The sequence below is a fragment of the Ambystoma mexicanum genome, chromosome 2p, assembly GCF_040938575.1.
Source record: "Ambystoma mexicanum isolate Mex_15411 chromosome 2p, UKY_AmexF1_1, whole genome shotgun sequence".
In the NCBI taxonomy this organism is placed as follows: domain Eukaryota; kingdom Metazoa; phylum Chordata; class Amphibia; order Caudata; family Ambystomatidae; genus Ambystoma; species Ambystoma mexicanum.
In genome coordinates, this window is record NC_090923.1 from 197,919,605 (window position 1) to 197,932,048 (window position 12,444).

Here is a 12,444-nt window from a genome sequence, read left to right on the forward strand (position 1 = left end):
ATATCTCAATTGTAGGTATCTTCTCCTAATACCCAAGGACCCTCCACCCAGCTGATCATCCCTCACATCTCCACACCAGAGTCAGGATCTAAAAGTGATGGCCTTTCTCTGGCCACTTGAGAAGAGGATCTAAGAGGAGTAGGTGTGAGGATACCCTCAGGTATCTCACAACACACATTCAGCCATTCAGAATATTCAAAACATGTTTTTTCTACATCCTCCTCATGTCTTTGAAAATACACCCCCACATATCAGACTTTCCCTGGCTGTTCTTAATTTTTTGCAAGCATCTTAAAACATATGTCAGCATGCAGGCTTCACAAAGCCCCACAAACTTCTTCAACTGGGTTCTTGCTACACTGTGTGTATTAAGTGACAATGGCAATGAAGAAAATGTTTAAAGCTGTGAAGTCATTTAAAAGTTAGAACTTTTAAATCAATTCTTTACAGTTATTTACTATCTTAAACACTTCTTTGTTTTATTTTGTAATTTTTTTTTATTGTTCTTTAGCCAATTCTATCAACTTTTCACAAGCAAAAATAATTGACCAAAATACATGATTATAACATTTTACAAAACACAGTTTAAACATATCGGTACATACATTTAAGATTTGAAACAAAAACATACATTGCAAATTCATTAAAATGATTCTAAAGAAAGTGACAAATGCACAAAACAAGTGATAAATAGCACCAAAAAAAAGAAAAAGACAGAACTCGGTACAAAAAAAGAGACGGTCAGGATAATTAAGAATCACCAGCGCCCTAATTCCTTTCACTTAGGAAACCCAGAAATCTCAGAACTTCCACAACTTGAATTGTGAAGCCAGTTTCATGGCCTGAAACTACACTTTCCCAGAATGAATCTGTAATAGCCAATCAAGTTTATCAGTGAACCTACCTATCATTCTACACCTTGTTTTAGAAGCATTCCTACATTTTAGGAGAATATGCTACAATGATAGTAATTGTAATTGTTTATTTGTACAGCGCTTATACACAAGCCAAGTGCTTCAAAGCGCTTCAAGATGGGAGAGGAGCAAAGGGATATAATAGTCATTCTTGGACCCTGAAGTTTCTGAATGATCTAACAAAAAAATAACTATTGTACTGGACCTGACAGTATTTCTCCTAGTGCAAGTGCATGAAGTGTTTCAGGCATAGTCAAGCTATGGAGGGGAGACAAATGGGGGGACCGGACAAGCAAACTTACTAGGCCTTAGTACATGCAGGTCAAGCAAGCGTACAGACGGAAGTGCGAGGGAGGGGGAGGGGAGGAAAGTGTGCCCAGTCCAGCAGGGCCCTGGGTTAAGTGCAGGAAGGTCACCCCTCTCATGGAACGGGCCTCTCCAGCCTGATAAGAACTTAGTTTCTTGGCTCATCCAGTCCTGCCTTTCTGAGATTCACTTGTTTTTTTACTGCAACACACTGGAAAGAAGACTTCTTTAGCCCAGCTCTACTATAACACGTAGTGGAAGCATCCATTCTTTATTTTCTTATATATATATTTATATATATATGTATTGGCGCATGCCGCAAATATTCACTGCTTAGCTAGCCTCAAGAATACTTTGTCTGCTTGCGTTTCTTTGCAATTACACATGTGTAAAACAGCTTGACATCTTCATCATTTCTGTAGCATAAGTTTCTTCATCTTGATCCCAAGATGTCACTTATCTTTGATACTTTCTTAATGCCTTATAGAATATCTGCACTCTCTAGTCTCTGCTTCTCTTCTATGCATGTCAGCTCGGCACTGCATGACGTCACCATTCATCTTCGTCATTCATTGGTCCTGCTTCTTCTGGGATTTTATTCAAATGGCCATCATACTGTCTCGTATGCATGTATGGTTTTCTCAATGGGAACCTTGCCTCCAGGATTTTTCTTGGTATCAGTATTTTCACTGGTACCGCACGTGTCCCACTCTCTGTTTCCGAAAATATGGGCAAGATAGGCGAGGTGATTGAGGTGGGGGTACTTAGCTCCTTCTCTGCACTCCCCCCTCTGGGCGATTCCTCAACCACTCTCCCATCATCCTTCACATCTAGACATCCTTGGTTGAAGAAATGCTTCTTTGGGATCCATATCTTTATGACTCCCTTCAGGAATCCAGCTGATTTTACATGCTCATTCTTTGTCCAAGTCATGAGCACGCATTGTCCACTTGGACTGCAATAGATCCATTTTACCACATACTTTCTTATGGTTCTTTGGATACAGGAATTTTGTTCCTTCAGGTTCATAGATACTAGCCTTCACAAAGTCTCTTATTTCTTTGTCTTTTAAGTCTCTGGCCTTCCATCCTGATTCAGCATTGATCATGATCATCGGTACCACCATGGAGAAAAGGGGAATTACCACCCCATTCCAAGGTTGGCGGGGCAGTAATTCCCCCTTTCTCCATGGCCCTTCCCCATTCCCATTTTTGCCCCATAGGGCTCAATGGGAATGGGGAAGGAGCTAATTACGGTACCTCAAATTGCGATACCGTAATTAGCACCAAGGTCCCTTTTGCAGGTCCCAATTTTAAAGGCTGGTCTACACCAGCCGTTAAGGTCGGGTCCTGCAAAGGGACCTCGTAGTAAGGCGGTAAGGGTTTATCGGTACCGGTGCCCCTGGTGAATGGAGCTATTACTGGCCCATTCCAAGGTTGGTGGGACCGGTAATTCCCCATTCCCTCTGAACAGCTCTTGCCTCTCACTTCTCTGCTAAAACTCAGGACATCGCCTCTTCCTCTCCCTCTGCCTCTCTCAGTTCCCATTTGGCCATCCCTCCCTCTCCTGCTACTTTCTCCTCTTTCTCTCTGACAACACCTGTGGAGCTTTCTCTATCTGCCTTCCTCTACTCGCCACCCTCTGCAACTATCAAGAACAGGACTGAGAGACTTATGCTTGGCCTCAAGCCCAGTGACCGTATCTCTGCAGCCTTGAAATCTCTCCACTGGCTCCCGTTGGCAGCAAGGTTCGTTCAAGATCCTTTGAATTGTTCACAAGGCTTTCTAGCGCCGGGTCTGCAGTACATCCAACTCTCTCTTCCAAAATAGCTTCCTTCTCGAGCCCTTTGCTGAGCTACCTCCACCTCTCCAATGGTTGGACGCTTCTGTAGGCAGAGAGTGGGTAGTTGATCTCTCTCCTCTGCAGGTGCCTCCCCCTGCAGAGGAGAGAGATCAACTCCCTACCCCTCTAAAACTTGAGCCAGACCATCTGAAATTCCAGAAGCAGCTCAAAATTTTCCTCTTTTCCTCTGCTTTCTCTCTCTCCCTCCCCTGCGGACCTACCTGACCTACCTGTCTGCTGTACCGACTGGTTGCTTGGCTACCCTCAGAGTCTCTCTAGGTACCAGGATCTTTCTTGATCAGTCACCTTGCACTGCTTTCGGGTCTACCACGCACTTATGGGCTGTAATTGTAACCCTACAGTCCCTTGTTCTGCTTGCACTACCCAGAGCTACGCTGCCTGGCTGCACTTAATCAGAGCATTGCAGCCCTGTTTTCCCCTCCACTCTCTCTTGCACTCCCCCACCCTCCCTTAGACATTGAACTTCTCGTTCTAGCACTTGCACGATCTGAATGACACAAGACCTACTAAGATAATTTGTCTTGTCCTCCTTCTGTCTTCCCTCCCTTGTCTTGTCGCAGCTAGAAACACTTCTGTACAGGCACATTCTAAATGACTTATGATATCATATCATAGTTGATCCACTTTCCTGTGATCTATCAGTCACTTCCAATCAATTTTGGGTTTCCCCTTCACAAACAAAGACGCTGACTAACTCAGGCACTCTTCAATCATCTGTGAGCGCTCCGCTCCGTAGATAGTACATTTTAGATTTTATTTTTGTTTTGGAAGCCAGAAAGGAAAATGATTCTGGACTGACACGGATGACAGAAACTCTCCTTGCTTAACTCGATGTTGACGCACAGAGGAGCTCCTGCTTGATAATGTAGGAGTAACAACAATAGCACACGGCGCGACCGGCAATCGCTTCATTGGAGAGCACGTTTTTATTCTCAAAGACCGCCTACTCAGTTCAAGGCACTGCAGAGAGACTTGTTTCAAATGCTAACAAGCAGGGCTCCAACATGGTAAACACACTTGCAGCACTCCGCTGCGCTTCGCTGGAGAGCACGTTTTTATTCACAAGGACCGCCTCCTCAGTCAAAGGCACTGCAGAGAGACTCGTTCAAAATACGAACATGCAGGGATCCAACATAGTAGACACACTTGCAGCACTCAACACTACTTCAACCCTCCGCAAGATGAGTTTTCGAGAACCAGTATTGTTGTATATTTTCTATGCTATGCCTATAATTAGCTTGCCCATGAGAAGTCTCATTAATGCAGTAGTGATTGAAGAGCATACATATTTGTTAGATCTTGCTTTCAACCTTCATGAGAAAAAACTGATGCAAGAGAAGATTTCAGATTAAAAAAAAATGGAGTTCCACCCAAAGATTCAAATCTCAGGCACAGCTCAAATAGTCTGTCTGATATCTCCAAAAAAGAAAAACCTTAACGTGCTTCAGTTTTAGCCAATATGACTACATTTATTGCTGAATTTGGCAATCACAACCACGGTCATATACACTTGAATCTTCACCAAAGTTGTGCTATTAGGGAAGCCATTGGTGCATATCTCATAGATGGTTGTCCAACTTCAGGCATCGAGGGACAGAAACATGCCAGAATTTCAGGACACCCCTAATTAATATTCATGAGGTACATTTGCCTACAATGATTCAAAATGTATGCACCTTTTTTCTCATGAATATTAATGAGGGAAATCCTGAAAACCCGTCGGGATTCCAGCACTAGAGGCCTGGAGTTGGACACCCCTGCTAAAGTTAGTCTCAAAACACTCCAAAGGTTAGTCCCAAACACTCATTTGCTTTATATTGCACAGTATCCATTATCAGTGGCCCATCAAAGTTGGAACCGCCCTTGCTCTGTCTGTTCTGTATATTTGTTCAAAGTAACATTGACATTTAAAGTGTTGTTCAGATTTTCACAGTATGATTCATAAAACTAAGTACAAAATTAAAGTTCGTAGTTACTTTGTCACATTGTTACCTTATTAAAAATGTTTATGTATTATTATAATTAGTTATTCATAATGTGCTTAATACCCAGAGGTTTCTAAGCGTGGACATGGGGCTCACACCTGTGTTGCTCCATGCCGTTGTGCTTTCAAGGCGATCGCGTTGCCCCTGAGCTATCCTCCCAAGAGTACATAAGTAGTGTGAAAGCAGTTGATTTTTACGGTAATGAGCACAAATGGCTTTCTGTTTCTCTTAGATATATAAAATACCCCACCTTAAAATTAAGGATTAAATATTTCCACAGTACAAATATATAAAGAAGACAAACAAATAAAGATGTGTTTGATCCTCCACAGAGGTACTTTTACATGGACAAGTAAACTGCTTGGTTTGGCTGTTATTACTATACCAATATTTTGCTAATGATCCTAATGGCAATTGGTTGGTACTAAGATTAAAGAACACAACCCCTATTCAAGAGTTTTCAAACTCATCCATACAACTAACAATTTGATGTTGCAGCCCCAACCCAAGCTATTGTCAGGTTAGCTTCTTGTTCCTGTTCTTTATTATATCTAGTCTTTGTGAGGTGTTCTGGTCTCTCAGTCAGTACTACTCATTACTTATATATAAGTTGACTTCGCTGCAAGCATATCATAAAATATCAGTTGACAATCCAACGATATTAGCGACAGACTTCTGAGACCAACATATTATGCTGCCAAATCTCAAATAATCATGTGGGTTAAATGAGGTTTACTATTTTCCCATAACTTTGAAGGTATTAAACTAATTGTGCCAATGATATAACCTAAGCCTGACTCCCCACGTAGATGTAAATTAGGTGCACCCTTGGAGACTCCGAACACACAGCACAAACGTTATTTTGTAATGCCACCATGTTCATGCCCACCCCACCCCACCCCAGACATCTGCACCATAAGTGCAACTTCGGACTGCTTTTGCACACTATGTGGATACAGTTGGGCTCATTGTAAGGCTACCTAGTTCATGAACATATTTAACTATGGCAAAGAGAGTATGAACACCAAGTGCACACCCTTTATCAGATACTGGGTGATGTAGGTAATTATTAAGGATTGAATTAGTAAGTAAGTGCAGAGTTCAAGGTGCAGAGGAGAAAAAGACAACCTTGACACCTAGGTTGTACTACATATACAAGACTAAACAAGTTCCCAATTGGGAACTCACGTCCTCCATCATGAATAAAATGAAGATGTTTTCTTGTGAACTAAACTGACTGTACTAGTCTTCTTCTTTTTGCAAATTGCTGTATTACTATTATATATAATATACAAATGTACTTAAAACAACATTAATTGTTGGTCTGGATTTCCAGACAAAAGATAGTGTGCAGGGGACGTGAGATCCCAATTGGGAACTTGTTTAGTCTTGCATATTTAACTATGGCATCATTAAACTGCACCATTTTGACAGCTGAGTAAACTTGACGTGTATATATGGGAATTATTTGACGGATGTAAGTTATACAGCGAATACAGGGGCAGGATTTCTGCCGTACTGACCAATGCACATTAAATTACATTTTGATGGGATACGCAGTATATCACCCCAGGCCATGAACTCTACATACCCATTCACTAAACCCTGTGAAGCTCTGGGTGCATGTATGTGCAATTGAGACAACATTATCTCTGTGTGCTAATATTTGTGGATTCTTCATGGCAATTTTGGGTGTATCAGTTGTTCATTTGTTTAATGCACTTGAGAGTGTATTTACAAAAAGGTTGAATAACAATGGGACCAGGACACATCCCTGCCCGACCTCATGTGCTGAGTGGAATTCAATCGTCCAATCACTTGATTGACCATGACAAACCTTTGCTATGAGTACCACATGCAGAGTGACTAATATCGATAGTAGTCGACCAGGGAGGTCATTTCATCACACTACCCTTGACCTCTGATGACATCACAGGAACCTGTGTCATTTGACCACACCCCGAAGTGGCATCACAGGAATCGATGGAACACAACCCTTCACACCTTGACAAAACAAAACAGGAAGTGGCATCACATAGCATTGTTTCTAAGTACACTACGATAAATACGGTTACGATATCACTGTGATGTGACATGCATTTCATACAAGAATTAATCACCATATGTATCGTTAATATCAGTGTGTACAGGCCCATATTACTAAATTACTGTGAATGGAAGCAGACGTCCACACACTCACACTATTATATACAGCACTGTAAGTTATTGGAGCAACGTTGCATGTGATGTTGCACACTTAAAACCAATAATAATTATTATGGAACTTGTGACTGTGTTTCATTAACTAGCACAAGAACATTGTTGATCTTTAAATTGGTTTAATTTCTACTGGTACAGAGCGTGGTAGTGACACTTTATATGAGATATGCTTCAGTCTAGGGGCGCAAATATTTGTCTACTGCACAGTCATTGTTTCTAAGTGGAACACAGTTTTCTATGGGACATATAGTAATAGCTGTAGCCAAATGCACCTGTGTACCATTTCATACCTGCCATTTCAAGTACCAAAATATATAATGGGCCTCATTACAAGTTTGCCGGTCCGGTAACTACGGTACCAGTAAGCTTGCCGGTACCATAGTTACCGTACCGGGAACTACGAGTTCTGCTCGCGGGTGCCTTTTCACAAAGGGGCACTCGCGAGCAGACCATGCCAGATGCACCGGCACCATTCTGAATGGTGCCGGTGCATCCATCCTCCCCATTCCAACTGAGCCCTATGGGGCTCGAATGGTAATGGGGAGTATTTAATACCGACGCCTGGGAATGGGCAATTACCGGGTCAGGGAAGGCCGTAATGACCCAGTAATTGCCCATTCACGGGCGCTGGAAAAATCCGCAAGTTCGGCGGCAGCCTGCCGGTTTTACCGGCAAGGCTACCGCCGAACTTGTAATGAGGCTCAATGTGTTTTCACTTCAGAACTACCTTCAAATTACATGGCTTTTATGTAATTAGCCCCAAAAAGTTTGCTTTTTAAAAACACTTGAAATCTTTAGTTTTGGCAGGGGCTAGGGGCAGGGTCGGACTGGGGCAACCATATGTCTCAGGCACCTATGAAAAAGTGGCCCACAGTTGCAAATGGCAAGTAATTCCTTTTGTGACAGACTGTTTGAGTAGTACCTAAGGGGGAGGTTTTTGATCAAATTTGATGCAAATTATGTTATGTTATGTTAATCAAACTTTTAGCGAGCATGTTCACCGGAGTGTATCTTGGCGTGAGGACTTGACCAGCACGACAGTAGCTATTCCAGGACTAAACAAAAAGCTACGTTTTTAACCGGCGGGGAAAAAGCAAGTGATTCTCAGTCAGCCTAAGTTGAAGCGGGAGGTTGTTCCATAATGTACTGGCAGCCACTGAAAAAGCCCGGCTGCCCATTCGCTGAAATTGATTCTTGGGGACCTGAAATAGATGATCATAACCAGATCGCAAGGGTCGGCGTGAAACATATGGTTGAAACTTGTCACGGAGAAAGTCAGCACCCACCTAATCGTAAGCCAGATGGACAAGGCAGAGGGATTTGAAAGCTATTCTTTGTTTCACCAGGAGCCAGTGCAGACAACTCAGTACTGGACTAATATGAGAGCCTGTGGCTACCTGGGTGGCCTGATTTTGTAAGAACTGGAGATGATGAATTAGACCCACGTGTTGAGCCAGATACAGAGTTTTGCAGTAGTCGAGCCAACTGGAGATAAGAGAGGCGACGACAACAGGTCGGAGAGAGGGGGGGGGGGAGCAGAACCTAACTAAGAACCCTCAGTAGAAAATGGCCGGTTTGGCAGACTGCTCTAACCTGTAGGGTCATAGGCAAAGTGGCCAAGAGATAGACCCCCAGGTTCTTCACAACAGTTACTGGAGTAGGAAACTCACCCAGGAAGGCCAAAAGGCAGAAGACAAAGAGCTGGAGTTAGAAGAGGTGCCAACCACCTTAACCTCCGTCTTATCACCGTTCAACTTAAGCCAGTTGGCACTCATCCTAACCCTGCAGTATTTCTTTTTTGCAGTACTGTTAGGCAAGAATTGATTTAGTAACCCTGTGGGAGACTACACAACCATTGTCCTCTTGGTATTAGGTAACCCACCTATTGGTATAGGCCTGTACTACACACGTTGGTAGTGTGACTGAGCAGCCAGGACTATCTCAAAAGGGGTAAATGTGAGCTGTAGAGCTGTAGCAATGAAATCCAGAAATACAAGTAGCCAAGTAGCACTTATACTCAAGGTTATTGTTATAAATAATTATGATATATTTAACAGTAGCTTTAAAATAAGCATTCTTGAAAAAGGGCAATGTATGTAATAATTAAATATACTTTCAAATACTTTTCCAGAATCAGCACAAAGCTAATAGATACTCTTTAGAGATGCTTCTTACACACTGCCTACACCTTGAGGTGACTTCACTAACTAGGGCAGTAATGGCATTTATATATCACTAGTACACTTTGTAGATTCTGAGGTTTGTAGAAAGGAAAGGGTAAAGGAAGGAAAAGGGTTCAACAGGTTCTCAGAGCTTGTGACCACTTTAAATCTTCCAATGAAGTCTAGATACAAACGTTTCCCAACAATAATAGTTAAAAACCAAGTTATCACCTATGAGGGACAGTAAGTATCAAAGTCAAATGGACTGCAGGGAGCCAGGACAGCCAAAGTCAATTGGAGCAAAGTTTATGGAGCTGAGGCACTTCTTATCACTGCAGGGTCACACACTGTTACATTTGTGAAGGGTAGAGCTGAAATTAACTCTAGCAAAGTAGCTACTGCAAGTTTCAACTGAGAAGACGAAAGCTAAAGACACTGAGGTAAGTACCCCAAGTCAGAACAGTACCTTTGGTTAGAAGGAGTGTGTTCCAGCTGTCTTCTGTCTAGTTGCATTGATGCAGATCCTGGTTTCCCGGGCCTCAGTTGTGTAGACAAGAGTGAGGACGTCTGGAGGACTCCTTCGGTAGCAATTCAAAGGTTGGTGGCAGCTACGGGCTCTTTTCAGATCAGCGGCACTTTGCGGTTTCAGCACTTGGTAAACAGCACCAGAGCTGGATCTTGGACACCGCTTGGGCTTCCTTCACTCCTTGAGTCCTGCACTCTGGTGAGGGGACTCGAGCTCTGATTGTCCTGCATCTGGCGGTCCTGGGCAGACTCCTGGAGCTTTTGGCCAGATCCTAGATGTTGCACTCGACTACGGATTTCTCGACCCCTAGCACTTGGTTCCTGCAGCAGCAAAGAAGTACAGCCAGTCGGGGAAGATGGTCCAGTGGAGTTCGTCTCAGGGTTAGATGGTCCCACTAACGGAATGGAAGAAGTCGTCCCTTCTGGATCTTCTCTTGTCCATTAGAACAATTAGTTTCAGCATAGCAGTAGGGCTTCACCTGGTAGTTCAACATTCCAGGAGGATGCAACAAGCTCAGTTCACAGTTCACAGTTTCTTCATTGGGTTGTTCTTCCCAGTGGTCGACTATGAGCCTCATTACACGGTAGGCGGTAAGGGTTTACCGGTACCGGTATTTTACCGGTACCGGTAAACCCTTACCGCCTTACTACGAGGTCCCTTTGAGGGTTGGTACATTAACGCCTGCTTTTAGCAGGCGTTAAAAAACGAACCCGCAAAGGGACCGGGGTGCTAATTACGGTACCGCAATTTGCGGTACCGTAATTAGTGCCTTCCACATTTCCATTATGCCCTATGGGTAAAAAATGGGAAAGGGGAAGGGCAATGGAGGAAGGAGGAATTACCGCCTTCCCAACCTTGGAATAGGGCTGTAATTCCCCTTTCCTCCAAGGCGGTACTGGTAAATTACCGGCATGAACCATGGCGCTAATAGCGCCATGGTTTACCGCCTACCGTGTAATGAGGCCCTATGTCTTTAGTCCCAAAACCCTTGCCTTTTAAGCAGGTTTCTCCCATTCATGCACAGCCTAGCTGTCATTCAAACAGCCGGGTGGCTGTCCTGAAAGGATAGCCAGCCAGCCAATTAGGACTGGGTGCATTCAGGAATTCCTAAAGACAAAGTACTGGGGAGTTTCGGGAACCTCCCTCGTGTCCTGCCCTTCCAGACACTCTGGAGCCAGCGGTGGGTTTCAGTACTGAAGCCCACCAAAGGTGAAATGAACGAAGGGCTCAAACCTGGCTTGGCGCACAGTGTAATATCCAAGAAAGACCTTGCAAACAGAAAATGATGAAAAAAGAAGATGTGGGCCATTTTGACGAAATGGTCACCCATGGGTGCTATACTGCAGGTGAGGATTCAGCCTGTGGTAGAAAAGCACAATGGTAGGAAAATTAATCCGCTGCCACCAGTCCTATAAAGTAGTGAGGATAACATACATTTTTTTTACATAAGTAAGTACGAAAAGGGGCTAGTAGGTAACCCACCAGCACTACACATAAGATGGGGTGTGCTGGACCTACAAAGATAAAAGGTAAGTAAAGTCAATTTCACTTTACTATTCTTGGGAACAGTAGTCCACACAGAAAAGGTATTTAAACCTTATGGGAAATCTAAAGAATTTCTCTGTGACACTGCACTGACGGTGCTGTGTGTCACCATACAAAAAGTAGATGCCTATGGAGTTTGTTAGACTCCAAAAACAAAGGAAACACATTATCCAAATCAGGTCAAAACACATGAGGGAGTGAGAAAAAGATCTCATTCACTCCAGGGTTAAAATTAAAAAGTCCTAAAGTCCAGCCTACAAATGAGAATCCTCCCTAACAAATCCAAAATGAACTTTGCCCTGACTTTTCACTGCAAAAATACACTTTGCACATTTCCATGAATCAGGGTTTGTGTCGGCAGTGCAAAGTCACTTTGAAGCGTGCAAATAATTCCATGAATCGGGCTCTTTGTATGCAATGAGAAGAGTAAGGTAGCAGACCTTGTGGCAGAGATGAAGTTCTAGACACATGGCTGCCTTCAGCTGTTGGATGATTGGTGAGACCCATGCTTGAGGGCAGAGATGAGAGTGGGTGAAGCAGCAGGCAGGAGAGTGGTAGTTTAAGGAGGTAACAAGTGTACTCTTTAATATAGTAAAGGCAGTTTCAATGCAGTGGGCTATCTGGGGAGAGAGGGTATGGAGCGAGAAATTGACGTGGCAAATGTATGTGAAGTCAATGAATGGTCAGAGAGAGGGGTCGACAGCGAGGGCAGAAGAGTTCAGTGCAGAAGATTAGAATATGAGAAAAAGGAAGTTCAAATGAGTTGAGGTTGCCAGGATTTGAATGTTGTCCAGGGAGTGTAGTCAAGTTGAAATTGTTGGAGAGTTTGAAGTTTCCCAAAATGACCTTGGGGTCATCAGCTGGGATATATTCAAGTGGTAGGGCAAGCTCAGAGCAGAAGAGTTTGAAGGTGCAATGTGGAC

General features: G+C 43.4%; 1 protein-coding gene across 1 annotated transcript in view; it reads right to left on the reverse strand.

The window, feature by feature from the left end:
• Positions 1-12,444, reverse strand: part of LOC138566342 (protein SSUH2 homolog) — a 274,538-nt gene that overhangs the window by 85,368 nt on the left and 176,726 nt on the right. The window lies entirely within an intron of this gene.